The sequence below is a fragment of the Drosophila mojavensis genome, unplaced genomic scaffold (genome assembly GCF_018153725.1).
Source record: "Drosophila mojavensis isolate 15081-1352.22 unplaced genomic scaffold, ASM1815372v1 contig_231, whole genome shotgun sequence".
Lineage (NCBI taxonomy): Eukaryota > Metazoa > Arthropoda > Insecta > Diptera > Drosophilidae > Drosophila > Drosophila mojavensis.
In genome coordinates, this window is record NW_025318772.1 from 1,391,782 (window position 1) to 1,417,126 (window position 25,345).

Sequence of the window (25,345 nt, forward strand, 5' to 3'; positions counted from 1 at the left end):
GACCTGGAGATGACTTCGCAGCGATAGGACTTGAGAAGACGTGACGAAACAGAATTTGAGTAAAAGTTCATGCAATCCACTCTCATCTCTGATGTTCATTCCACGGGTGGTCCACGTTTTTGGCCCGCTGTCAAAGAAAGTTAACAATGTGACGGAGCAACTGCAGCTGCGACTGCAACGGCAACGGCGACTGCCAAATGCCCCACATTTGCCGTTTGCCAAGCAGCTGGCGCCACCGCAGCGTCTCACACCCAGCACAGCACACACAAACACACAAACACACACACATACACAGTTAACCACACCCACTGCCCCTTCTCACAGTTCATGGGCTGCTCATCGTTCTTCTGGCTGTGGTGTAAATGGGTTTACTTTTATTTCATTTGTTTGTTGCTCTTGTTGTTGTTGCTGCTGTTGTTGTTGTTGCCAAGTCGACACACTTTTGCGCACAGTTTTTACTACACTTTTGTCTACCTCCCTTGGCCCCGCCCTCATCCCACAAGCTCCAGCCTCTCGCTTGGGCTTGGGCAGGACTCACTGCGTCTCAGTTTCATTTCCATGCCGCTTTTTTTTTTTTTTTTCTTTCTTTTTTGCATGTCGCTTGTCACAGCGATTGTTGTTGTTGTTGTTGCTCCTGCTGCTGTTGCTGCTGCTCTTGGCTATAAGTTGAATGAACGCCCAGCACAAAAGGCTCTGTGGACAATATTAATGGGCAGCAAAAAGATATATAGAGTTGGGTCTTACATGGATGGACAGTCAATGGGTTCACAGCAGGGTTGCCAATTGCTGCTGGTCCGTTTACATTATCTATTTATAGAAATGAAATTGCTTCTAAATTTAAGTGAATTGTTGTGAATTATTTGCCTGTTTGCTGCTGCTGCTGCTGCAGAAGCCACTCGCCTGAGCTCTGAGCAGAGGTAGATAACTTAATAAGGCTATTTAGCAAAGCAGTTCATTATGTTACAGAAAGAGAGAGAATGAGAGATACAGAGAGAGAGAGAGAGAGAGAGAGAGAAATGGAGCAATTATGTAAGCGGAGGTTGCAATTATGTTATGATAATCTGATGAATCGGAGCTAGGATGATATAGTATATCATATATCTGCAATGATTACCGTAAATTAAATGAGTTTTTCTATGAAAATCTCTCACTTTTCAAGATGAATTGGTATGAGCTTTACAGAAATGGAATTCTCAGAATTCTCTAATATATAATTCCCAAGAAGGAGGAAATGGAATAGTTATTAGCTTTGTATGATGCATGTATTGAAAAGACTTAGCAATTGCGAACTTCTACTTTAATCAGAGCTATAAAATATAATTCTTTTATGCGAAATATATTTTTTATACCCAGAGACCTTTAAGCAGATATATTTTGATTCTCGCTAAAACCTCGAAGCGCTTTATAACACTGCTCGTAAGCATTTCGAGACTCTAACAGTTGATGGTCCGAGCATAATTCCTGGTCACAGCCGAAGGACTTTATGAAAGCAAGAGAAATGCTTTTGCTTGCTAAGCTAAAATACTGAGCCAGCAATGAGGAAGTGCTGCATATGGCTTAGGGCATTATTCCGGCAATAATTTCGCAAATGCTGGAACATCAGGGCATTCTGCTTTGGTCTACCCTTTTTCCGGTTTATTTTCGGAGCCTTAAAGAATGCGTTGGTGAGGGAGGGGAGGGGAGGGGAGGGAGGCGTTGGGCTTAAGGCGTCAGCAGCAGGCAGCTCTGATTTCGTGCAGTGTTTCGCAACACTGCCAAATAGCAGCATGTCGAGCGTGTTGAGCTTGCACACGCACACACTACACACACACACACATACACTTCAACATTCGTACAGCTGCAAATGTGAGTGTGTGTGTAGGCGTGTGTATATAAGTATTTATTTACTTTTTTTTCATTTTATGCCGCTCAGCGGCGCTTGTAGCTCGTTATGTTGATTGGATTTTGTGCCGCCCGCTTGTATAACGGCGCGAAAGTAGTCCACACATACATAGATAAATGCACACGCACACACACATACACACAGCGCGCTCACGCACACTATTAAGGCACTTGCGTTGCTGGCAACAGAATAAAGTCAAGTATTGCGTTTGTGTGTTACTCTCTCTATCTCTCTCTCGCTTTCTCTCTTTATTTCTCTGCCTGCATGCAACTGCGGCTGTGTGCGTGCCATAAAGCTGGATTCATTTTATTCTCGCCCGTCTCTTTATGTATGCAAAAAATTTGACACTCTCGTTTTCGCAGCATTCTGTTCTGTTTTGTGTTTTTTTTTTGTGCTTTTTTTTTTTATGATTTTCGCATCCATTTTTTGCCTTGCTAAATTGTAAGTAAGTGGGCTTAGTAGCATTTTGCAGTTTAGTTGTGTGCGCGTGTGTGTGCGTGTGTGTGTGTGAGATTTTGTGGCGCAAGGATTTGCATAAAGCCCACCTCAGCCGCAGACTTAACTTTAACATTTATCCCGGCTGCCATTTAATAAACATTTCCAATTGCCAGTCAACAACAAATGAAATTTGCTGTGTGCGTCTCCACTCGTGCAGGAAGTGGAATAAGTGCAGTAAAGAGTTCGCGTCGCGGCAAAGGTCAAAGTGCACTGCCGGAAATGAGGAGAAATTAAATTCACGGAGTAAACTTTACTCTGGCGCTCTTTGGCATTTGAAATGTTGTGAAAGTTCTCAGTGCTTTTATCAAAGAAATTCCAGAAAATAAATTCAAATGCCAAACCAGAATTATATTGATAGCTTTGGTGGAAATATGCCAGCTAAAATTATATTAGAATATATGAGATAAATAATATTCCACCAGACATGGAAATTTCTATGCCAATTAATAATCAAATATAATTTGCTTTAAATTTGTGTTTAGATATTTTTACTCTAGCTAAGCCAAGCACAATGCAAATGCGATTAATCAGGCTCAAGAAGTTTGTTAGTTCAATGGACATCTAATTTAAGACATTTTGTCTTGTAATTAATTCATTAGCTGCAGTTGCTGACCTTTTCCTAAAGCAATTTTTCTTCTTTAGAGAGAATTCTGTCCAAACACACATAAGCACGTACATAATAGTATTCTTGATGTTGTCGTTGTTGTAGTTTGTCAAAGCCACACAGCATAGGCCGTAGGTCATCGCGTAGCGCTGTTTCCAGGCTCTTAATTAATTGAAATGTCAATACATTGCCTACGTTCAGGCGAAAATTTTAATGAAACGGACGACCGGGCACCCGAGGGATGCGAGAGCCCAAATAATGAAGAGCTATTATTAGACACAAAAAGCAAAATCATCTATCATGGCGTGTGTGCTTGTGAAATTAGAGAGAACGAGAGAGAGAGAGAGAGAGAGAGAGAGAGAGAGAGAGAGAGAGAGAGAGAGAGAGAAAGAGAGAGAGAGAGAGGTGGTGAAAGAGGGAGGCAGAGCGTGCTATATTTAGAGACAACCGAAAGGAATCTCAACCTTAGCTCAAAATTAGCTCACATGAAGCTGCCGAGCATATCCACAAAATACACTGACAGAATTTATGACCCATCGACAGGGATAACAAATTGCCAGCCTGTTACTTTACCTAGTTGGCGTCTGTCCTGTTGGGTCAATAAACTAAACTAGCCCCCAAAGGCTGGCCGATAAAAATTATACACATTTTGCCAGCCATAGAGCAAAACAGTCGCGTGATAAGCGCGATAATCAGGCGCTCGCATGTTCGTCCGGCGAGTCTTGTGTGTTTACAAACAGGATCTGGTCACGCTTCTAACCCCAAAAATGGACACGGTGCGTGCCAAAAGCGTATACACAGGCATATATATGTATATACACACACACACACACACACATAGAGCCTCGACCATCTACTATATCAGAAATTCCGAACGTTCTGCCGCCATTTAATGGCTGTCAAGATAAGCAGTCAGTGTACCAGACTCGGAGGCCAAATAAATAATTGCCTTAAATTGTGTGACAGTGCTTTAGTGTTGGCTAATGCCAACATTTATTGTCCAACTATACGAGAAAAGTGCATTTCATTGTGTATCGCAAAAACACATCTATTGTACAATAGTTGTAATTGCATAAAAGGTGGGTTATTATGCTTAAATGTATGTATATCGACTAGTTTTTATATTTATGCATTTACATTCCGAGTGCTTGGCACTCCATTAAAGACATTCTTCAGATTTGAGATTGAATAAATTTCCAAAAAATATATTTATATATATGCTTATTGAAGTTATATCATACTTCTAAATTTTTGTGTAAAATTTATTTTAATATCCAGTGACGCAAAAATGTAAATAAAAAAAAAAATATTAATACCAATTTTTATTAATAGTAATTTTTATATAAAATATGAGCTTCAATTGAAATTTTTTCTTCTGCTTTCAAGCTAATTTATTCAAGTTTATTATTATCTTTTATAAGAATTTCAAAATATTAAAAAAAATATATATACATAGAGTTTTTTATAATTTTACAAAATAATTGTTTTATTTATTTATTTATTTATTTTTGTTTTGTTGTATATATTTTGCAATAGAATAGCGTTTTTATGGTATTAAAATCAATATTACATTTTTATGCATATATATATTACTTTTTTAAAATTTTTATATACATAGTAATAAAGTAAATATATTTTCAATGTATATTTACTCTTCCTTTGATATATTTTTTTATGCACATATTATTTTATTTATTTTTCGTCACACTATTCGTATTTTTTGCTCGCAATATTCATACAGCCGATTCATTTGCCTGAAATGCTTTCAATAAATTCCATCGAGACATGGCGTTTTATCGATAAATGTGTGTGCGTGTGTGCGTGTTTACGCGCTTGTGTATTTAAGCTAGTGGCACATTTTCCCGGTAAATGCATCATTGAGCTGCTGTAAGCTTATTGAAATTCATGCATATTTACCAGAAGAAAAACGTTTTCATGCAAAAAGCGAGCCCAACTACGTTGGAAAGTCGCGTGCTTACAGTGCCCACCATAGCTATGTGTCCACGCAAACTGTTGTTTTGTTTTTAGGTTTTTAGTAAGCCGCGCTTCCCCTTTTCATTAATCCGTTTTTTTATTTGAAATTTATTTATTTTTATATATCGTTTGCTGTTGACTTAACGTGCTATTGACTTGCATATTTGGCCAGGTGGCCCGGTCTCCGTTCCATTTGTGTAATTAATAATCCACAGGCGATGGGGACGAAAAAGTTGTGATGGCGTTTGGCCTGTTTCCCCAGGCAAAGCATCCGCATTCATTGTTTTTGCCTTGTCAAGTTGTGCGACCCGCTTAAATGATTAATGAAGCTAAAAATGTCAACATTTTCTTGATGTACTTTTTTGTTTTTTGTTGTTTTTTGTATCGTCCGCTCTGAAGTGAGTTTTGCCTTTAAGTTAGCGAACCTGCCAGCCAGCCAGGCAGTCCGTCAGTCATTTAGTCATTTAGTCATTTGCTGCAGCTGTCCGTCAATTATTCATTAATCAAGGTTAAACACATTAAAGTTAATATTAATTTGCTATGCCAATTAATTAGCGCAAGTGTTGCGTTCAACCTCCAGCGGAAGCTGCAACAAATTTCAATTTGCAGCTGCGCTCGAAAGTTGGCCCGTAAACAAAGTGGTAAAATGCATTGGGTAATGGTACACGTTGCCACATTGAAGCAAAGCGTTTGCAATAAGCTGCTGCCACAGGGCCATAAAACAAACGCGCGTCCCACACGAACGCCAGGCGAGGCAAAACGACCGGAAACAGGAGTGGGAGCACGAGCAGGAGCAGCAGCTGTGGCAGCAGGAGCCAGAACGCGAGCACAAACATGAGCAGGAGCCGGTCAATTTGACCAGCACGGCGCTGAGTGCAAGTTGCAATAGTGTCAATTGACAATGAAAGCCAAAATGCGATGCGAAGACCCCAGCTGACAGCCCTGCCCAGCCTAGCCAGGACAAGTCAGTCAGCCAGCGAGTCAGCGAGTCTGCGATTCAGCTCGATTCTCGCCATAAAATCCCGTCCATTGAGTTGGCTCTATGTTAACGATTTGCCCATTTGCCGTCGCACTTGGCTGTGCCACCTTTTATTTTGTGTCCAGGGCAGGGCCCTGTGAGGTGGCTGGCAGCGTGGGGTAGGGGGGTCGTATGAGCAATGTTAGCCATTTGGCTAGCTGTTCAACTTTGTTGAGCAACTCGGGCTTTGCCGCATTTTTGGCCATGCCGCAGCTCCCGATGGAGCGTTCAATCTTCAGCTTTAGCTAGCTGCCAGAGCAACTTAATTGAAATGCTGCATTTGTTTTCGACAACTTTTCCTGTCCGGCAACACCAACAGCAGCAACAACAATAACTGAAATGCTCCAAGTTGGCTTTAACTGTAGTTAAAGTTGTTTTATACAATTCGCAGCAGCCATTGAGCTGATTGCTAAGAGCCGAAACGTGCCCTCGATTAATAAACCAAAGACAATCTATTTACTCACAAATTAATAATACATTTATTAATCAATTTGGTGCATATGAATATCCCAAATGAATCGAATAAATTCACGAATACACAATTTGTATGTGCAATGCATATTCTATAAGAAATTCACTTCGAGACGTGAGAACTAAATAAATTTAAAGCACTGTAGCTAAGAGAAATTCATCTAAGCAACGATTATAACCGATTTTGCTGAGAGTCTCTAATTGTCATGTTGCATCTAAATATATTCTCGCTCTTCTCGTGCCGCAACGCATTTAAATTAAATAATTGTTTGCAATTGTAGAAGCCACTTAACACAAATAAAATGAAATTGTAAATAAATACGGCAATAATTATCTGGGCATCGCATATCAAGTGCAATTAATGCATTTAAATTGCCTAAATTAGCCCATTGTGACTATCCCTCTCTCTCTTACTCGCCCACTCTCTCCCTCTGCCCCTCTCTGCTGCCCTCCTTTACGTTCTTTCGTTTCCCGCTTTAGCTGTGCTTTAAATTCGATACAACATAAACAACACGGCGCCAACTGTAGTCAAAGTTTGCTCACGTTCCATGTCCACATTCAGCTGAGTGCGCCCATCCCGTTGGTATTCCCATTTCTATGCCAGCGACCAGTACACCAACCACTTCCAATCGTACCCTTCGAGTTTTGGCTTTGTTCGCTTGCCCGTAACCAGAAAATGACAAAAGCCATGTCAACAGCATCTGCAAGGGCTCGAGTCGAGTCGAGTCGAGTCGACTCGCATGGAGTGTGGGCAGCCAAGGAGGCTAAGACAATGCCCTGTCTGTTACCACAACTAGTTTAGATCCATGTGTGTGTATGGGTGTGTGCGTGGTCTGCCAGGCTGTCCGCATCCGTGTCGCTTTTGACCAAAGTCTTGGCTTAAGCTTCTCTCCGTAGGGCACTGGACCATTTCTGGTTACGTTTCAAGCAGCAAACAATGGACCGATAATTTATTCATATTTGGCAACAAAAGTGCCACACTCATCTGCGTGTGAGTGTGTGCTTGCCTGAATTTTTAAATAACTATAAATTTCTAAATTTACACAAGAGACCTCACACCAGGCGAACTACAAACTGAAGACACATTGCATTTGCGATAAGCCACAAAAATCTGCTCGTGCCAAACAATGGAAAATTTTAATGAATATTTTGCGGACACACAGAGTGTTGTTAATTGCCACATAAATTTGCTGGACACACCACTACACACACACAAATGAGTAGTCAAAAAGTATATATAGTGTATACATACATGTATTATATATTTTTATATAGAGTGCTCTTCACTCAATTTGCTTAATATTTATGTATATCTATTTGCATAATGAATGTAATCAAAAACGTTGTTCTTGTTGCTGTCGTCGCCAGTTTTAAAGGTCAGCTCTAATGTGCATTCATTTTTAACGGCAAACGAACTATATATATACGAACATATATATAGTCGAGTCGACCGAGCTACTTTATTTAATAGACCTTCAGCATATAGACGCATTGAAATTAGACTCATTTGCATGCTAAAAACTTTGGCATTTATGAAAGTTTCATTTTAATATAATGAGATCATAAAAGAAATTTTTCAAACCTTGCTGGGGCATACTCTTCAAACATAATTATAATAAAATAAAAAATATTTTTACTACTGCCATAACGAGTTTGAATGTAAATACCGCTGACTCGGCAGTGCATAAAAAAAGGAGCATTGAAAGTAAGACTAAATTAAATTGAATTAAATAATGTTCGAGATGATTTAAAAAATATATATTATGAAATATAGACCATTAAATTCCATTATACTGAATATTAATAATACTGCTTAAAAAAAATAAGAAATTAATAATAATAATAATAATAATAATCATAATAATAATAAATAATAAACATGAAAAAAATGAGCAAAAATCATTAATTAATATGAGTTTAGTTAATATGAAGTAAAAATTTAATAACTTTTGTACGAAACGATAGTCACAATTTTATTTATTTTATTTTTATTATTATTATAATTTTTTATTTTTGTTCACATTGGCATGTAAGTGAATGAAATTTATTATTCATTACAAAAATATTTTATAAAATACACATGTGCAATCATATTGCGCTAAAAATATTTTAATATACATAGTATAAGCACATCGTGATGAGATTATTCTTATATACACAAATAATATTTTGTTGATATATACCAAAATTTATTTTAACAAATATTATTTTAAAATTTCTCAAAATTCAATTGCTGCATTACACTTTAAACTCTATCAGCATTCCGCTTCAATACTTTTCGTATCAACTGTGACATCCTGCCACAGCTCGAAAGACAATTCAAAAGAAAATGAGCCCAACATTGTTTTCTGGGCCGTTCATTGACCATCATTCAATCAATCAGGCATTCAGTGAAATGTGTATGAGAAACAAAGGCGAAATGGTTCAAGTGCCCATGAATTACTGCAGCGAGCATTAACATGTTTTTCAATAATAACATTTTGCTTTTATTGTTGACTATTATTGAATAGTCCATCTCATTCATGTGCTGCACATTATAAATTTGCAATTGTCGAATCGCACAGCTATAATGCCGTCAATTAATTGGCATTCGATGTGCCTTATAGATAAATATCATTAAATCGAGTGTGTTTGCTTGGGTCGAAGGTGGAATATGGGCCATGGAGGGGTGCGGTCGAGATTACATAACGCATACGCCGCGTATGCCGCACGCTGAAATGCCGATGCTGTTGCCGATTGTTGTTGTTGCCGCTCTTGTCGTCGACTGTGCGGCTTGGGTTTTGGCATTAGTGCCAAGAAATTTTGTGGAGGAACGTGCCAACTAATTGCGGCTGCATAACTTGTTGCGCTTCACCTAACCGAACCGCCAGCGCCTCGCCGCTGCGACTCAGCAATGCTAGCAAACAAACACATGTGTGTACCATATGGGTATGTGTGTGTGTGTGTGTGCATATATCTGCTTGCCGCAGACAGATTGTGGGACAGCGGCTGTCGCTTGTCTAAGAACTACAGCCAACAGCAACAACGAAAACACAAGGCCAGCGGGCGAATTGCATTAGCTACAGTACACTCATACGTATATATGTATATATGTGTGTGTGCGGGTGTGTGGGTGGGTCCTGTTTCTGCCACGCCCACGCTAAAAGCCGAAGGCCATATCGCTTGTTGTCTGTTTACCATAAACAAAGTCAAAGTGTCTTTGGCAAGCAGCTTGACAGGCATTTTTGTTTGATTTGCCAGCAAACGCTCGGCGAACCTTCGTGGCTAATTAAATAAATTGCTAGCCTGGAAGCCACTACATCCGCATACCCTATCTGCAATTAATTCCTCGTTCCGCCCTGCAGCCTGAGCCATTTGGCAGCTCTAAATGCAATTTGATCTGCCCGGCAGTCAGCTTGAGCGCGGCTAAGTGAACTGTCAATCAGCCAAGTGCATAATTAAAATGAGAAAATATTACCTTTACAGCCAAGAAACCTTACCAACTGGCGCATACCCAGCAAAGGTGAGAATTTAAATGCAAAAAAACAAAAAAAATTATATGTTGAAAGGCGTGACAAATTCTGTAGTATTTAGTATATAATAATGTACAATATATGTATTTTTGATGAGGACGAAGCTTATTCTTCAGCTAATAGATTGATAAAAACATTGTTATGGTTACTTAGCTATATGTATATATATTCAGTTTAACATTAATTGGCTGTAATTCTTCTCTCTTAAGCCTAGGGTTTTGCTTGATCATTAAAAATATAGAAGTGAACTGAACTGAAATGAACATGAAGCTTAAGTGCTTGGAATGTTGTCCAGCAACATCATCGACAACAAGAACAACAACAATGACAGTATGTTGCATAAGTCAGTGAACCGCAAATTGAGAGCAGAAGCAACAGCAGGAGCAGGAGCAGCAGCAGGAGCTCAGAGCCCGGGCAGGCTGTGGCCGCTGACTGGCTAAGAGCTTAATAAAATTATGTGACGATGATTGCTGCTCGAGCATGCCAAAGAGTGAAAGGTTGTAAAATTACAGGAGGTCGTGCCGGAGAGGGAAGGAGAGAGGTGTGCAGTAAAGGATGACGAAGGGGATGAACTTCAATGGCTTGTCCAGCAGCGGATGTGGATCGTTGGCCGCCTGCAAAATGGCCGCCTCGCCAGCTGCTTCCGCTGCAGCAGATGCTGCTGCTGCAGCCGAAGCTGCCACTTGAAAAACGCATTAATGGTGCAGTTTTTTGTGCCATTTGTATGCGTATTATATATATGTATATGTATTATATATATAAGTGTAAGTGCACACATATAAACTTATGGCCATACATATGCACTTGTATGGCTGCCCTATATGCATGCCAGAGTGGTTTGTTGATTGCATGTTAAAAGGCTGCCGCTGCCTTGCGTCTGCCTTGCTGCTGATGCTGCTGCTGATGTTGCTGCCAGCTTCGGCTGCATCGTCTGCCATGAAATTTAATTAAAAACTTGTGTGCCATGAAATTACATTTCGACGTGCGTACGAATCTCTCTCTCTCTCTCTCTCTCTCTTTCTCACTCTGTGTCTCTCTCTGTGGGTGTGTGTGTGTGTCTGGTTGAGTGTGCCAGCAGCAGCATCTGGAGCACGTGCAGTGCCCAAAGGTAGGCAACGCACAAAGGCAACTGCTTGATTTTTATATTACAGAAAAAGAGGATTCAGCAGAGGTGGAAACAAAATAGGGAACTCGTCCAAGTGCTACCAGCAGCCATCGGGATATGGAAATGGCCGTCTTCCTGTGCACATCATTGCAATTGGCGTTGTGCACATTGCAGCTATCACGATCCACTCGATGCTCCACTTCTGAGCACCGGGCTCTGCACAGGAAATGGTCACGACATCGAGCTGCCTGACTCCCAAGGCCATAAGTATAACAATGAGACATATTAATATATAAACATACAATTGGTTGCTGGAACGCAAAAAGAATAAAAGAGGATTTCAACTGATTGAGATTACATATAGGAGTTAAATATGCCGGAAATTTCCCTGACATTATCCCACAACTAAAAGACGGTGCTACATAAGATTTCATATTAGCTCGATAGAATGAATATTCACCATAGACTTTTCTAACAGTATAATAATAATTTTATAAATTAACAATTTAGTAAAATATTTATAAATATATCATGAGCAGACATGGGCCTCCAAAATGTTTCCAAAATATGTGCGTCAGCTCAGAAAATATTCATCAAACCCAATTTTTGTTTAATAAAACATTTCCCAGTTCGTTCGTTTCTGGCAACAGTGAGTCGTAAATTGCGCTCGATGCAAATTAAGCTCAAATATTTATGGGGAGTCGGCGCTAATCCAATTGCTGGACGCCAATTATGCTAAGCTTGACGTTCTCGGCTCATAACCCTTTTATGAAAGCGCATTATGAATGCAAATCTGGCTGGGGGAAGGGCAGCAATCAAATTGCAGCACCTCGCTTCTCTTTGTGTGCCGTATTTGGATTTGTATTTGTGTTTGTTGCTGTTGTTGTTGCTATGATTGTTGTTGGTGTTGCCATTTGTTATTCAAAAATCAGGCTGGACTGTGTGAGCACTGAGCGCTGGACGCAGTTAGAGAATTTCAATTTAGCATTGCACATACGCCATGTGACACAAAGACAGCAACAGCTGCCTGCCACTGGAATCCGCTTAAAACTTATTCAATTAAACTTCCAGGCGAAGCAAACACCAACAGACGACAAATTCGAGTCGTAAAAATGCAAAGTAAACGGTATTCAGCCATAGCTATAAAGCGAGCTGGCTCTATTACTTTAGTACAACAGGGAGAAACAACTGCAAATGCCCTTCCTGAATGGCTCAATTTGAGATATGTCAAAATTTCATATATATGACGTTATGATAATATTAATAATTGTGATAAGATTATGCCAATATTTTTGTGGCATTGTTTTAAAGTAGGCTTCTGAGTAAACTAAAGATAAATCTGAATTATTATTGAAGTCTACAATCCTATAGAAATGTTGAATATAAAGTACGAAATATGGGAAGCTTTGCTCATTTCATTTACGAGACTCCTTTTGGGTTTTTATAGAGAACAACATAAAATAGTCGCCGACTTCAGCGGTTTTAATTTAATGTTCTCCACGAAACCTAAATCAATAGATGTATCAAATTTTATTGTTATGGAATGAGTAACTGGCGGGTTCTCATAGCACTGCAATAGTCGGGAGGACGCATACAAATAAATAGTATATACTATTTGCTTTAGTTTATGACTGCAGTAGTGTAGCACATGCGGCGTGACTAAGTTATGTTACCCGAGCATGAAGTGTATATAAAAATATGTACATAAAGCGTCCATAATAAATGTGCTGTGTGTGCATGTGTTGCTGTGTGTGTGTGTGTGTGTGTGTGTATGTTTGTGTGTCTGTGTGTGTGCAGTACAATAAACTCTGTGAATGGTAGAATAAAAATGCGGTGCATAAAAATAAGTTGGCAGTTGTCTGTTGCTGCGGCTCCTGCTGGGTGAATGGCCAGGTGTGCATATAACTGGAATCTACAGGGTATATGGGGTATGCGAAGATACGCTAAATAGCTAATTGACTCTGCTTATTTATTGATAAGATACTAATGCACTAATCAATGATAGAGATAACTGACTGTTCACAGCTAATTTGATATTAAAATGTATTGATTAGCTTAACATTGATGCGAGTTGTGCTTTGTTCCCATAACAACAGCAATTGCAACAATATTTAGCAAGTCTCTCACAAATGCCACTCCAATTGTCTTGTAATATTGAAAATTTGTTTTCGATTAATTGCCGCCATGAAGCTAATTTCATTTATCTGGTTTTGGTTTGGTATCCCTACAATGCTGTTCGAGTAATGAAAGCTAATGAAATTCAAATTTCCTGTGCCCTGCATTCCATTTCGCGCAACTACAACAGCAGATGGCGCCACTTAAAATTTGCGACTTCTCTCACTGGCGCTTAGAGTTCGAAAGGCAGAAAGGGTATTTATGTAGTACATTATTTTTAACGACTCTCCAGCCATTGTTGTTGGCAGAGCTCCTGCTGCTGCTTCTGTTGCTGCTGATAATAATCTGCAAATCAGCTTAAAAGGTACGGGAAAATATCACAGTTCCACAAACAACTTGAACCGTATAACTTTACAAATCAAAAACTTTTTGAATACGGACCAGTTGTCCGATCCAGCGAGCCAACGCGCCACTTGAGCTTTTGTTGTTGTTGTTTGTTTGTTTTTTTTTTTCGGGATGCTTTTATTTAACATTCATTTTAGCATTTTGTTTGCTATAGTCCGTGGCTTTCGTTTGACTATTTATATATACGTATATGTATATATGCAGTATATATGTATGATATAAATATGTGTTGTTCTCGCTGCCCGCAGACGCCACAACAAAGCACATTTATTTATTTATTTTTTTATTTGTTTGTGTGTGGATGAGTGTATTCGGGGGCTGGTGCTAGAATGCCGGAAACGTGACTTATTTGATATTTATGTACTTTTTAGCCAACGACAAAACTAAAATCCTCGCATTTTGTTTATGCAATAAAAAGCAAAGCGTCGTCTCGCATCGCCTCGCCTTGCCTCGTTCCAAAGCCACAAATTTATACAATACAAAACAATTAGGGAAGAGCATGGGGAAGAAGAAGCCCAAACACACCCACACACAGAGTCATGTGACAGGCATTTTATGTTTTTTAATTTCTAGCTGGCGCTTAATTAGAAAGAATTTTTTGTTGTTCCTTTTTGTCCAAGTACGTGCTGAGCGATGTGCCACATGGCGTATGTGCAATATGCAAATGCGACTGCATTTTGCATTCAGAAATTGAAATCAACGAGCTTACAGCTTGATAGGTTTTTATGCCCCGTTTTAGTTGTCACGCCCGCTACCCTCTCTTCTCTCTCCCCTTGCCTTTCTCCCAGCCATTCGTTACGTTTCGTTGCGCTTGCCGTTACCATTTTTTCACATATACACACACACACACACGCACACATACACTCACACATGCCATGCAGTTGTTGTGCTTGCTGTTTGACATGCATCGATTACATAAATGGAAAACAGTGCAAGGCAGACGGCTGCGGGTAGTTGTATAGTACGACATAAGTCACGAAGCTCAAGCTAATGATGAGCACCATCATGATTTTTCAATTAACCGAATGAGCAGAAGGTTGCCACTGTGCTGCAGCATGTCATTCCCGCTGATTCGATGTGGCGCAACAACGAACCATGGCGCATATGTGACAATCACAGCAATGACACAGAGAACAGAGAGAGAGAGAGAGAGAGAGAGAGAGAGGGAGTGAGTGAGAGAGGGGGAGTGGGCGAGACAGAGGCAGATTGAGAGAAGGAACTAACGAGGATTGGCAACAGAAGTCGGAATCACTGAATAGAGCATCGCAGCAAAGGTGCACAAATTATTAAGATTGCGCGAGATAATGCAAAATGACTCAAAGAGCAAGCACAAAACTTTTGATGATGAATCGAAAAAACAGACCTGACGCCAAGTAACAAATAGCACTAAAGCTGCACTAGACAGAGAGCTATTTTTTGCTTATTATTATATTATAATTGCTTATTTCCATGAAAATTATAACAAAGGAAAATAGAATAGTGCTAGACAATACTAAAACTTAGTGCTAGACAATACGTATTCTAACAGCTGGGCTTGGAATGTAGATATTTTATAAAAATTTTAAGCGTATCACAATAATTGACGTTCGATTAAATTATTATTTCGTCATTTATCAACACGGGTTTGAGGTTTCACTGTAAAACTTGAAAAGAAACCCCATCGAGTAGACTTTGAAATAATAATTGAAATTGTCTTTTTCAAGTGGCAAAAATTTTTGCTGTAAATTAAAAGTTTTTTGTGCAATTGACAGACATCTTAAAAAAAAAAAAAAAACTGTTTCATAAAGTTTTAGTGCGAGACGTAACCATGTCCGAGAGCAACCATCTGATTAAGATCTTTCCGGAAACGGATCTGGCCGATATTCAGCGAATCGAGCTGAATGCCGTGCGGGAGATGGTGTTGCGTAGCACCGAGGAAAAAGAGCTGGAGGCCATGAAAAATCCTAAGCCTCAAGAACTGGAGGCCATGAAAAATCCTAAACCTCAATCACGTATTGAGCCCATGAATCAACTATCGTTTTGGGGGGATAAAAAAGCGGAAGAGAAGAAGAAGAAATTCGCATTCATAACACCCACTGATGATTTTATCCCCCTGAAGTCTAGCAAGTGAAGTGGAGTGGGGCAGCGCACAGATGACCAGCCAAGTGTGTCTAAGATGCTGACCAGCAACAATTACATCAAGCACCATATATAGAGAACATTATAATGCTGAAAGGGAAATAATGCCCAACTAAGCGTCTAATGCAAACAAAGTGCCAACATTTGACTCTTGATGAATGTGCAGCCAATAAATCCATTTATGCTAAGCACTTGCTTATTATTATAATCCGCAATGCTGCACACACCTATATACACACACACATACACACACACACCCACATACATAGTCAACAACACATCAACATTTAACCCTAATTTGCATTTATGTGCACATGAAAGCTGTTTGGTTTATAGTAGGGACCCGAAACCGCTTCGAAGCCTGGCCTCGGCGATTACCTGGCGAGTGCTTTTGTGTCTTTAGCTCTGCATAAAAGCAATAAAAGCAATTCAAAAAAAAAAAAAAAAGTAGTCAAGCGCACACACACGTGCACATGTTAATGTATAGGCGGCACACTAATACACACAGCTACTTATAAACTCACCTTAATTAAACGTGATTAAGTAGATTTCCTCGTTTTTCTGCTCAACGAACTGTTTAGTTGTCGATGTGTTTGTTGTTTTAGTTTTTTTTGCTTTTCTTTTTGTGTGTACGTTTGTATGTGTGTATTACTGTGTGGCCTGTGCTTATTAGTGTACATATATACTATGTACCCAATCGACAGTCGGCATAACACACTTGATCAACTAGTTGGCAACACATTAAATAGATATTATGTCAAGAATTTCATATTCTATATCTAGCAAATGAACAGAACGAGAGTCGAACAGAAATATTAATTTAAAGTTTTTTTTTTTTTTTTGGCAGAGAAATATATTATTTTGAATTATCAATTTTCGCATTGTCATTGTCATTGTCATTGTCATTGTCATTGTCATTGTCATTGTCATTGTCATTGTCATTGTCATTGTCATTGTCATTGTCATTGTCATTGTCATTGTCATTGTCATTGTCATTGTCATTGTCATTGTCATTGTCATTGTCATTGTCATTGTCATTGTCATTGTCATTGTCATTGTCATTGTCATTGTCATTGTCATTGTCATTGTCATTGTCATTGTCATTGTCATTGTCATTGTCATTGTCATTGTCATTGTCATTGTCATTGTCATTGTCATTGTCATTGTCATTGTCATTGTCATTGTCATTGTCATTGTCATTGTCATTATCATTGTCATTACTCTACATAATTCTGTCACGCTATTTCATTGGGTTGCATTGGGTGAAAAATGCGACTTTTATATTGAAATAATTTTATTTAAGGTATTTCTTTTCTAAATATGATACATCGAATCATTAGTGCAAATGCGTTTTAGTGTGTAGTTCTATTCGTCATCGGCGGACCCCATCAAGTGTACTGGCGGAATCTAACTGCTCATTGTTGGCAGCGCACGTTGTTGTAATTTAGTTTCATTTGTGCATGAAAATGAATTTGTATTATTGTTTGCATTAATTTGCCTTATTAATTACATTTATGTCCATTGCCGACAACGACGATTGTTTCTATTTCTTTATATATGTATATCTAAATATATATATATTTTTTGTGCTCTCTGACTGTGGTATAGCTCTCCCTAGGGGTAATTTGAGCACTAGCTGTGCGGGCAATCAAATAAATAATGAGGCTGTTGCTGCTGTTGCTGCTGCTGCCACAGTCGCTGCCTCCGTCGCCCACTTCAAGTTTGTTTAATATGCGAAAAACGTTGCAGAACTTTTGCAGCTACTTGTCGTCGGCGGCGACGCCAGCAACAATATTGTTGGTGTGTTTGTAGTTGTTATTGTTGCTGTTGCTGTTGTGATTGTCTATGGCAAGTTGCTTTTATTATTTGTTGCTGCTCGTCTGTATATTTCTATAATTGCCTTTTGCCTTTGTCTGCGCTCAGCGCTCAGCGCCAAGCATCTGTATCTCTGTATCTATGTATCTCTATCTGCAGCTGCCTCGAGTATCTCAACATTTTTGTAAAATTGTTGATTGCTCTCCCCAATTCAGTTCACTCGCTTCTGTTCTTGCTGTTGCTGCTCATATTATTTATTTTCATTTTTTTGACATTTTTCACTAGGGACAAAGTTCAGTGGGTTCTTTCATTTATTTTGTATTTTTTGAATTCTCTTTCGTTTCGATAAATGCATTTGATGCCCTTTGACGATTTCGCGTGCATTTCGAATTGAATTCAATTTGCCACGTGGCGTATGAGCAATGCAATTATGAGCTTATTCAATTTCCAATGAAAGCTGCTTGTACTACGACCTGTCACAGTTGGCTTTGTAACTGGATTCTGTGATTTGTGGTTCTAAATTGCTTCTGAATCGACCCTCATCAGTTCGCATTGATGTCAGAAGCTTTAATAGTGGTTTACTCTAGAAGAGTTGGAAATTGTTTAAGCTTTAACTCATTTGATGGCAAGATTGAAAATGAAACGACTTTAAACTTTAGCTAGATAAGAGATATATGCAGATAGCAGATTTATATTGCAGATAAATTTCGAAACAAGTTTCGATGTTACTGATTTTTATTTGATATATTAATGAGGAGAGCACTTGGACTACGTATCGGAATGCTTTTAAAATTTTTAAGACATATGGAGAGCCTTCAAAACATACTTCTATCACTTGAATAATTTAGAAAACCATATTCAATATGTCATTGCATGATTGAGCTAAAAATGAGACAATAAATACATCAAACCAATGTTGAGCGCTTAAATAAACATGAGCGTAAAATATTATTAGATATGGACTAAGAATAGTAGTCAAAAGCATTTCAAAAAGTGGCTCGCTAAGTGAGTTCCATAAAACATAGCCACAAAGTTATATTTTTGGCCAGTCACTTAGGTTGGCTGCTGTCGACTACTTGGGAAACTCTCCGGCGGAACTGGGAGGGAACGTGGGAGCAGTGAAGTGAAGTAAGAAAAATAAAATAAACACAACTTAAATGTCAACTCGCAAAAGCTAAAACACTTCACAATCAACTTGTGCATAAAACTCGCTGCGCTGGAAACAAAAAAAAAAAAAAAAATCGTACACACAAAAGCCCGCGCACGTCAACCTCAAGCAGCGCACTAGGCCACGTTGATTTACGCACACACACACACACACACACACACACATGGACACATGGAGAGTGAGAGAGAGAAAGATAGTGAGTCACACACATGCTGAGCGCAATAACAACAATAAAAAAGCAAAATGGAAGAAGGAACGAGAATAACAACAAGCAAACAACGAAAAAAGACTTCCGTGTTGATTGTTTTGTTTTGCTTGTGCGAACGGAGACGACGTCAACGTCAACGACAAGCGCCATAAAAAGTGACTACGTCTGCGAAAATCACTTTAAAAACAAGTGAAAGGCGAACAGAGTGTACACCGTACACACACACACACACACACACAGCATCATGGAGCAGTCAGTGGGCTCAAACCTGTCCATCAACAAAACTATTGCAACAATAAACAAGAACAATTTGACAATTGAAGTGCTGCCCCAAGACAGCAGCAAAGGAAAAAGCAACAACAACAACAAGAGAAGTAGAGAGCCAAGAACTCAGCCAGAACTACTGAGAAGTAGTCGATTGGCTGGGAGGGTTGGCGGAGGGGGGTAGGGGGACTGGCCTAGGCACTTGAGCACAGTTTCCGGTCATTTACACGTACACATGCCGCACATGGCATGCCAATCTCTGCCTGTATATATCTGTGTGTGTGTGTGCGTGTGAGTGTGTGTGGGTTTGTGTGTATTTTGCTGACACACTATCCTACATTTTTATTGGCTTTGCCCATCAAGCAGCCGCCCATTGCTCTAATTGTGGCACAGCTTCATGCTGTTATCGTTATCTCAATGGCCGCAAGGTCAGTTGTTCAAGAAAATTCAATTTCGATTCACGTAATTGTTTAGTTTTGTTTACACATTGTATCAATTTTCGCCAGGCGGGAGCCAACGCTCAAAAATTGGCCAACACAATTAGCACACAGACTCGCAATCGCAGGCGCTCACACACACACACACAATCGCACACTCACGCACTCACACACATACACATACACAGAGACACTGTGACAATAAATAGCGACAGCAGCAAAGAAATTGCTGAGCTAGCAGCAGCATAAAAGTATGCTACGAAAAATTACAAAAGGCAACTGAACCAAAAACTCAGCACAACTGGGATGCCAATTGCTCTGCACAGGCTCCACGTGCAGACCAGCAGAGAGCCGAGTGTGCGAGAAGAGAAGAGAAGCGTGCATTGAAAGAGAGCGCATGATGCTCTTTGCGCAACTGCCGCGTGTTGTTCTTGGTGTTGCTGCTGCTGCTGTTTCTGCTTCTGCTGCTGCTGCTGCTGCTGCTGCTGCTGTCGCTGCCTGCTGTAGGATCAGGGTGTGGTGAGTATGCTGCCAGCACTCGGTTCTTGCTCTTGCTGTAAAATTAATGCTGCGCCCTACCTGCTGCTGGCGTCGCTGTCGGCGTCGCTGCTGTTATTACTGCTGCTTCGGCTGCTGTTGGTGACGGCGTCGGCGGCGGCGGTTGCCGTTGAACGAATTTTTCTGCCGCTGCGCTGCGCGTTTTCCACTGTATTTTTTGGTATGCTTGCTTTCTTTTTAGCTGATATGTGACACGCAGCACTCGCACACACACACACAGACACAGACACACATACACACAAACAGAGACACAGACACACGCTCACAGTCACACGCGCGCGACACTTTTGCCGTGTTGTTGTTATTGTCACTGCTGCTGCTGCTGCTGCTATTGCTGTTGTTGTTTGTGTTTCACATTTTATCACACACGAGTGTTACATGCGCTGTGCTCTTCCTCTTGTTGTTGTTCTTCTTCTTCTTCCACTCGATGGACGCTCTGCAGGCAACTTGTGTATTTTCTGTTTATGACTATCTCGATACGCTGCTATTGCGCTTAGCCGCTGCACAAACCGCACACGTCAACTGTCTGTACCTGACTGACTGGCTGGCTGAGCATGCCAAAGAGTCCAGCGCGTCCACAAAAGCTGCTGCTGCTGCTGCTGCTGCTGCTGCTAGCGCTGCCACTGCCATTGTGTGTGAGAGAGAGAGAGAGAGAGGGAGAGAGTGGAAAGCGAATCGTGAGCGAGAGCAAAATCGATGGCAGCGCCGACTCTGTCGGAATGTGGATGCTGCAAAGCGAGAACAGCGACAACATCTTCGTTCGGCTCTTCGTGTATTTTTCTTTTTTGTTTGGCTTGGTGCACGCCTCAGTCGCTGCCGGCGTCGCTGCTCGCTGTTTTGATTTATTTTTGTGGTAGGTTCTGCTGAGATTATCAAAGAGCAAAAGCTAAGAGCAACCAAAAGCAGCTTCAGCTGCCACACAGCCACAGCCTCGAAAATTTCGCATAACTACGGCTATTTTGAGAATTGCCTTTCATTTGCAATTCATAGCCAACGGCGCTGACCCAGAAACTCCCCAAGGAACGAACGCACATACCCACACACACATACACGCAGACAGACAGTGCCTGCTAACTCATGTTGACAACTATAAATAAGACAAGACCCAGTGCAAAATTGATGTTACTTGTAGCATCTTCTTCCTTTTCGTGTTATCATTGGCCATATTGAAATCAACAAATTTGAAATCAAATACGCTGCATATATAATTTGCAGGCATCAAACGAACGGCCCCCAGTTGCCAGTTGACAAATATCATGAAAATGTATATGCACATATATTTATATATGAACAAAATAAATAAACATTTATAAATATTTGGCCATCTACAGTTACAGAGCTTAACAAAAGGTCTCTGCTATTCTCGGGCCGGGCTATTCGAATTGGGAGTTGTTGCTGTTTCTGTTTTTTCTTTTAAGCGGCGGCTGCTCTTTATGCAAACTCTGCCCCCTCTATTGCTGTTATTGTTGTTATTGTTGCTGCTGCTGCCGTGTTTTCACTGTGTTTGTGTGCGTAAGCGGCTCATGAATATGTAAATTGTTATTATTGCATATTGTTCAGTGGCAGCAACAGCGGCAGCAGCAGCGGCAGCAGCAGCGGCAGCAGCAGGAGCAGGAGCAGGAGCAAGAACAGCAGGAGCTTTGCCAGCTCTGATCTGTGTGTGGCCTAAACAATGGCAGCAACAGCGGAAGCAGGTAAAGAATAAAAATAAAGAAAATTTCACTTAAATATCTGCCGTGGAAATGTACTCGCGCTTTTCTCTTATAATTACTTCGGCATAGCGGCGCGTAATGGGAATTTGCCTCTATTTGAATTCATGTTTATTCAACGAATTCCTTTGGCTTATTTAAATACATTTTGGCCGCCCATCAAAATTAATGTTAATTGCACGAATCGTATTATTATATTCTAAAGTAATTTCTTGTATTGAATTTGAGTTGAGGCCATTCCAATTCCAGGGAATATCCTATTTGCTAACCAAACTTTTATTTCACTGACCTTTCAGCTCGTCCTCTGCAGCAGCAGCAGCTGTGGGCGAATGTACAAAATGAAAACTATACCTTTTCCTTTTAACCAGAGGCTTTTATAAGAAAAGCGGCCGAATACCTTTGCACCCAATTTTCTAGTCAATATCCTTAATCAAATTGCAAAATAAAGTGGGCAGCAGAGCAGTCTTATGCTATACAAAATTAATAAATTTTATTAATGTTTAATATATATTTTCTTTTTTTTTTTTCAATTTTTCATTTGTTAAATATTGCTGCGTATACTTAATATTTTTGTGTGAAAAACACATTTTCCACTACCTAATTTCTTGGTACTAGCTCAAATTGTTATTTATTTTATATGCGAGCATATAAATTATGAAAGGCAGATGCAGACTTGTTGAGATTTATGAGCTGAAACAGACAGCGTCAAGTTAACTTACCTGGAATTATTGTCAATAGCAATGCCTAGGCAACAAAGTAATGGCCATAGCACACACACATACACGCACACACACGCATACACGCACACACACGCATACACACCGACACACACGCCCATTCTGGTACTTGACGCCGTCTTGACAACCTGAAACATGCGCTAGAACAAGAAGACATTTGCCGCGTCGCCTCTGATTGGCAGCTCTCCGAGTCAGTCAAAGTTGAGGCCGAAGTAGAAGGCAAAAATCATCATTGACTTCGTTCGCTGTGTGTGTGTGTGTGCGTGCCATACGCTGTCGTCATCGCCATCATCGTCATCTATAATAACATCAAACAGTGCTGTCCAGAGCAGCATAGCCCAGCCAAGCTGAAAACCCAGTGCCCATGTCTATCCAGGTCTAGTGCCCAGACCCAGACCCAGTCCCATTCCCATTCCCACTCTCATTCCCACTCCCATTGCCATTCCCATTTCCACGCAACTCCCCGCTTGTTATCACGCGCAATAAAAACCAAGTTGGATTTTTTTCTCTACTTGATTTTTTTTCGCTTTTTTTTTTTTTTTTTTTTGTATTTGTTTCTGCATACTCTACTAAAGGATACCCTGAATCTCACTTGAAGATGGCAATGTGTCAATGGGAGTGGCTATGAAAGGAATTAGTTCAAAGCTTCTTGACTTCGTTATGTTCTTCTCTCTTTTGGGGAATTTTATATGAAATTGTAGTGGCGTGAAAGAGGGTTACTTTTGCAATAGGTATACATTTACAATGTTGTAGGTATAATATATTTTATTTAAGAGTAGATTTCATATTTGCATATATTGTAGATTAGATTAGTTAAAAGATTAATTTGCATTTTTGGTATATATATACTTAAGACTCCATCAACATCTACTCTCAAAATGGAAATCAAACTCGTCCTATTTCGTTTTACTTAAATACTCATTCTAAGTCATTGTAGTCAAGTCAATTTTATATACCCATCATAATCTATAGCTTAAACATCTGATTATCGGTGGAAAATAAATCATTTTAAATTAGTCAGAATATGAACAGAAGCTAATCGCAAATCAATTGTATATATTTAGAGCGCCTCGATGCCTATATGATATATAGCATGTTTATGCAGGCGAAAATGTTATCTTTGGTTAATAGCGAATCATAAATTTTTGCGACGTGCATTCGGCAAATGCTCAATCATTTTAATAGACCCCACCGTCAAGGGCATATAATCTTCGTCAAAGATAAATATCCGTTTTTTTTCACTCGCTTTTTTTTGATGCTTACTTGATTTTTCCTTCCTTACGATTTTCAAACATTTACTTTCGCTTTTCGCAAACGAAAACATAGACAAACACACAAACACAGACACACACATAGAGACAGGCTCACACCAATGCACACGTATTCAAATTCTGAAGGTTTGGGTTTCTGTGTAGGTCGATGGGGCGATGGGCGATGGGCGGTGGGCGGTGGAAAGGGGCGAGCATAGGGCGAGGTAAGGTAGCTAGAACCGAGGGGCTGTCAGTTGGCGCATAAAAAACGCCGTGTACGCAGGCGAAAATTGTTCTTGTAGTGGGAGACTTTGCCGTAGGGCGGTGCGGAGTGGGGCGGGCGGTATGCTTTGCTTTGTGTGGGGTGTGGCACGCCCAACAACTGTGCTGCCGGCTGGCGACGTCGTCGCCTGAATGCGCGTTTAGTTTCAAGTGTTATTTTTGTGCTAGAAGCAGCCGCCAACGAGGACATCTCGTCGTCTCGTCCTTATGAAAGCGGCCACTGCTTCGTTTTTCTACGTCTTCGGCGTTGCCAACGATGTTGTCGCCGTCGCCATCGCCGTCGTCGTCATCGTCGTCTGTTTTGGCTGAAGTGCGTAATTGATGTGAAAAGTGGCAACAAACTGTTTTTTATTTGCGCTTGCTTTCAATTTGTTTAAATTGCTGGGCGCTGTCGTCGTTGCTGGGCGTGCCAATGTGTGCACACGTACAGCTACACTCACACACACACACACACACACACACACTCACGCCAATACACACATTCAAAAACGCTGATTGAAGTTTTATTGAATTTTAAATTGTACTGTCCGCATCGGATTCAGTTTCTGGTTCCGTTTGTCTAGCAATATCTGTTGTTCACTCTCTCTCTCTCTCGCTATCTCATTCTGTATTACTCTCTAGCTCACTCTGCCACTCTCTCTCTCTCTCTCTCTCTCTCTCTCTCTTGTTCACTCTCACTGTCTCGCTTTGACTAACATGTTTTTTGAGTGTTTTATTGTTGACACAAATAATGTCACTCAAATGTCGGAAAGAGGCCGCTGTTTTTTGCGGCTGCGGTGATGCTACCTGCCAAACATCTTCTTCTTCTTCTTCTGCTACTTCATCTTCTTCTGGTACTTCTTAGCGCACACTGAGATTTGACATACATTAAAGCAAGTTTGTCAGGTGCGTTAGGCAGCTTGTCGACGCCAAGTTGTTGCCGCAAAATAGCCAAATAGCTATTGGTATTGCTAGAAAGATAAAAATCAATGTCACATTTAGCTCGCCGACGCTTGAGCGGAAGAAATTGAGATACTTTCTTAAGTACTTCTGACATTTACATCTGTAACTAATAGATTACATCAATTGACTTCAAATTTGTATTTCTGTCTGTCTGTCTATCTGTCTCTGTGTTTGTGTGTGTGCCTCTACCAACACGTTTCAAGCATTTAAAGCAATCAAATCGTGGAGTATTATAGAAATTGGTTGCACGTCTTAAGCTGTTGTTCGGCAGAA

General features: G+C 40.2%; 1 protein-coding gene across 25 annotated transcripts in view; it reads right to left on the reverse strand.

The window, feature by feature from the left end:
• Positions 1-20,685, reverse strand: part of LOC6574585 (glutamate-gated chloride channel) — a 48,621-nt gene extending 27,936 nt beyond the window's left edge. For all 25 annotated transcript variants that reach the window (XM_032733641.2, XM_044008189.1, XM_044008186.1 and 22 more), the window contains exon 1: positions 20,174-20,685. The gene's annotated coding sequence lies outside the window, so the exon portion shown is untranslated. The remainder of the gene's footprint in view (positions 1-20,173) is intronic.
• Positions 20,686-25,345: the final 4,660 nt, after the last annotated feature.